The sequence below is a fragment of the Harmonia axyridis genome, chromosome X (genome assembly GCF_914767665.1).
Source record: "Harmonia axyridis chromosome X, icHarAxyr1.1, whole genome shotgun sequence".
Classification (NCBI taxonomy): Eukaryota; Metazoa; Arthropoda; class Insecta; order Coleoptera; family Coccinellidae; genus Harmonia; species Harmonia axyridis.
Genome location: NC_059508.1, coordinates 32,074,893 through 32,079,892, shown reverse-complemented (window position 1 = coordinate 32,079,892; position 5,000 = coordinate 32,074,893). Strand labels below are relative to the sequence as shown.

The 5,000-nt window shown below is 41.1% G+C and overlaps 1 non-coding gene across 1 annotated transcript; it reads left to right on the top strand.

The window, feature by feature from the left end:
* Positions 1-1,520: 1,520 nt before the first annotated feature.
* LOC123687249 lies at positions 1,521-1,639 on the top strand. Its single transcript, XR_006748984.1, has one exon. It is a non-coding gene; the product is annotated as a 5S ribosomal RNA (ribosomal RNA).
* Positions 1,640-5,000: the final 3,361 nt, after the last annotated feature.

The following is a 5,000-nucleotide window of genomic DNA, read 5'->3' as shown; positions in this document are numbered from 1 at the left end:
CGTTTACGTGATGCATCGGTCAGCCCTAGTTTACGTGGTGCATCGGTAAGATCGAGTTCACGTTCTGCATCGGTCTGCCCGAGTTTACGTGGTGCATCGGTAAGATCGAGATTACGTGGTGCTTCGGTAAGATCGAGTTCACGTTCTGCATCGGTCTGCCTGAGTTTACGTGGTGCATCGGTATGATCGAGTTTACGTTCTGCATCGGTGTGATCTAGTTTACGTTGTGCATCGGTAAGATCGAGATTACGTGGTGCATCGGTAAGATCGAGTTTACGTTCTGCATCGGTCTGGACTCTGAGATATATTTTCGACGTGAAAATGTTCCGATACAACTTTTGAACCAGGATAGTTAGAGAGATGATTTTTTCTGGGATGTACGTTGATTGGGGAATGGATTGTGGAAAATAACTTGCCATGACCGAGGTGTTCTCGAATTTTTTTTTTTTTTCGAAAAATATTTTCTGATTTTGGATTTCACTCAAATTTGATTTCGTTGCCTTCTAATGTGTTCTAAAAGAGTAAATCAGTAATCAGAATCGAAAAATATTTTTCGGATTTTTTTTTTTTTGAAAAAAAATTTTCTGATTTTGGAATTTCCTCAAATTTGATTTGGTTGCCTTCTAATGTGTTTTTAAAGCGTAAATCAGTAATCAGAATCAATATTCATTGTCGACTTTAATTTTTATAAGGAAAAATGTTCACGTCCTTAAACGCCTCCCCATCATTAGCCCGAGTCCAAGTCGATGTCAGTCCCGAGCGGACGGTGTCAGATACTACCTATCGCCCCGGTCTGGACTTGGCGAGGTATTTCGACGTGAAATGTTCCGATACAACTTTTGAACCAGGATAGTTAGAGAGATGATTTCTTCTATGTTGTACGTTGATTGTGGAATGGATTGTGGGAAATAACTTGCCATGACCCAGGTGTTCTTGAATTTTTTTTTTTTTCGAAAAAAATTTTCTGATCTTGAAATTTCCTCAAATCTGATTGCGTTGCCTTCTAATGTGTACTAAAAGAGTAAATCAGTAATCAGAATCAATATTCATTGTCGACTTTAATTTTTATAAGGAAAAATGTTCACGTCCTTAAACGCCTCTCCATCGTTACCCCGACTCCAAGACGATGTTAGACCGGAGCGGACGGTGTCAAATGCGACCGATCTCCCCGGTCTGGACTTAGCGAGATATTCCGACGTGAAATGTTCCGATACAAAAATTTAACTGTGATAGTTAGAGAGATGGTTCCTTTTGTGATGTACGTTGATTGTGTAATAGAATATGGAAATAAACTTGAGATGACCGAGGTCTTCTGGGATTTTTTTTTTTTTTCGAAAAATATTTTTCGATTTCGGAAATCCCTCAAATTTCATTGAGATATGTCCTAATGTGTTCTTAAAACTTAAATCAACAATCAGAATTAATATCCAAAAGTTATTTCATTTTTTATAAGGAAAAACGTTCACGTCCTTTCCGCTCCCAAAAAGTGAGATATCATAGAAAATATCGCTATATTTGTTGTTTACGGCCATACCACGCTGAAATTGCCAGTTCTCGTCAGAACACTGAAGCCAAGCAGCGTCGGGCGCGGTTAGTACTTGGATGGGTGACCGCTTGGGAACACCGCGTGCTGTAAGCTTTTTTTTTACGTTCTGCATCGGTCTGCCGAGATAACGTGGTGCATCGGTATGATCGAGTTTACGTTCTGCATCGGTAAGATCGAGATTACGTGATGCATCGGTAAGATTGAGATTACGTGGTGCATCGGTAAGATCGAGTTTACGTGGTGCATCGGTAAGATCCAATTCACGTTCTGCATCGGTAAGATCCAGTTCACGTGGTGCATCGGTAAGATCGAGATTACGTGGTGCATCGGTAAGATCGAGTTTACGTGGTGCATCGGTAAGATCCAATTCACGTTCTGCATCGGTAAGATCCAGTTCACGTGGTGCATCGGTAAGATTGAGATTACGTGGTGCATCGGTAAGATCGAGTTTACGTGGTGCATCGGTAAGATCGAGTTTACGTTCTGCATCGGTAAGATCCAGTTCACGTGGTGCATCGGTAAGATTGAGATTACGTGGTGCATCGGTAAGATCGAGTTTACGTGGTGCATCGGTAAGATCCAATTCACGTTCTGCATCGGTAAGATCCAGTTCACGTGGTGCATCGGTAAGATCGAGATTACGTGGTGCATCGGTAAGATCGAGTTTACGTGGTGCATCGGTAAGATCCAATTCACGTTCTGCATCGGTAAGATCCAGTTCACGTGGTGCATCGGTAAGATTGAGATTACGTGGTGCATCGGTAAGATCCAGTTCACGTGGTGCATCGGTAAGATCGAGATTACGTGGTGCATCGGTAAGATCGAGATTACGTGGTGCATCGGTAAGATCTACTTTACGTTCTGCATCGGTCTGCCCTTGTTTACGTGGTGCATCGGTAAGATCGAGATTACGTGAAGCATCGGTATGATCGAGTTTACGTTCTGCATCGGTCTGCCCGATATTACGTGGTGCATCGGTCTGCCCTAGTTTACGTGGTGCATCGGTTTGGACTTAGAGATATATTTTCGACGTGAAAATGTTCCGATACAACTTTTGAACCAGGATAGTTAGAGAGATGATTTTTTCTGGGATGTACGTGGATCGGGGAATGGATTGTGGGAAATAACTTGCCATGACCGAGGTGTCCTCGAATTTTTTTTTTTTTCGAAAAAAATTTTCTGATTGTGGAATTTTCTCAAATTTGATTTGGTTGCCTCCTAATGTGTTCTAAAAGAGTAAATCAGTAATCGGAATCGAAAAATATTTTTCGGATTTTTTTTTTTTTCGAAAAAAATTTTCTGATCATGGAATTTCCTCAAATTCGATTTGGTTGCCTTCTAATGTGTTTTTAAAGCGTAAATCAGTAATCAGAATCAATATTCATTGTCGACTTTAATTTTTATAAGGAAAAATGTTCACGTCCTTAAACGCCTCCCCATCATCAGCCCGAGTCCAAGTCGATGTCAGTCCCGAGCGGACGGTGTCAGATACTACCTATCGCCGAGGTCTGGACTTGGCGAGATATTACGACGTGAAATGTTCCGATACAACTTTTGAACCAGGATAGTTAGAGAGATGATTTCTTCTATGTTGTACGTTGATTGTGGAATGAAATACGGAAAATAACTCGCCATGACCGAGGTGATTACGATTTTTTTTTTTTTTCGAAAAAAATTTTCTGATCGTGGAATTTTCTCAAATTTGATTTGGTTGCCTCCTTATATGTTCTAGTAGCGATAATCAACAATCAGAATCAAAATCCATGGTCGGGTTTGATTTTTATAAGGAAAAATGTTCACGTCCTTTTTTACAACCCCGACTCATTGACGATGTTAGAACCGAGCCGGCGGTGTCAGATACGACCGATCGCCCCGGTCCCGATCGTCATTTACGTTGTGCATCGGTCTGCCCGAGATTACGTGGTGCATCGGTCTGGACTTAGAGATATATTTTCGACGTGAAAATGTTCCGATACAACTTTTGAACTAGGATAGTTAGAGAGATGATTTTTTCTGGGATGTACGTTGATTGGGGAATGGATTGTGGGAAATAACTTGCCATGACCGAGGTGTTCTCGAATTTTTTTTTTTTTTTCGAAAAAAATTTTCTGATTGTGGAATTTTCTCAAATTTGATTTGGTTGCCTCCTAATGTGTTCTAATAGCGATAATCAACAATCAGAATCAAAATCCATGGTCGGGTTTGATTTTTATAAGGAATAATGTTCACGTCCTTTTTCGCCTATGTTCTTTTTCGACGTGAAAAGTTCCGATACAACTTTTGAACCAGGATAGTTAGAGAGATGATTTTTTCTGGGATGTATGTTGATTGACGTACGAAACTTGGAAAAAAAATAGAAAAGACCGAGGTACTCTAGAAAAAAAATTTATTGAAAATATTTTTTTGATTTCGGAATTAATTCGAAATTCATTCAGATGTCTTCTATCAATATCGCGAAAGAAAAATCAATAATCAGAATCGATATTCATCTAAGATTATTTCCTTTTGGATTGTGTTAACATTCGGTACGATCTTGTCTACGTGATGCATCGGTTTGTTTCTCGGCTCTTGTGAGCAAGTTGGACACTCGAGACGGCCTCCATCGATCGGATTAGGCGGGCTTTAATGTTAACGTGCTGCATCGGTGTGATCTTGTTTACGTCATGCATCGGTATAGCTTTAAATCGCGCCGTAAAGTCGTTCACGTCATGCATCGGTATCTTAAATCGCGCCGAAAAGTCGTTCACGTCATGCATCGGTATCTTAAATCGCGCCGTAAAGTCGTTCACGTCATGCATCGGTATCTTAAATCGAGCCGAAAAGTCGTTCACAGTCATGCATCGGTGGCACAAAAAAAAGACGCCGATGCATGACGTGAGCCGACTTTTCGGCGCGATTTAAGATACCGATGCATGACGTGAACGACTTTACGGCGCGATTTAAGATACCGATGCATGACGTGAACCGACTTTTCGGCATGAAGTCAGCTAAAATTATCGTGTGCATCTTGGGTCGGTCCACGTACCGTAGATCAGAGAGGGACGACGTACATACATCGGATACATTTGTATCCAACAAGTTACGATCGTCGTCTGATCCAGCGGTAATCGGACCTACTCTCGTGAATTTATTTTGCCCCTTGAATAATTTTGTACCGATGCACGACGTGAAGTCGACTTTTCGGCATGGTTTAAGCTAAAATTATCGTGTGCATCTTGGGTAGGCCCACTTACTACAGATCAGAGAGGGACGACGTACATACATCGGATACATTCGTATCCAACAAGTTACAATCGTCGTCTGATCCAGCGGTAATCGGACCTACTCTCGTGAATTTATTTTGCCCCTTGAATAACTTTGTACCGATGCACGACGTGAAGTCGACTTTCCGGCATGGTTTAAGCTAAAATTATCGTGTGCATCTTTCATTTTACTCATCACATAGTCTGATGCA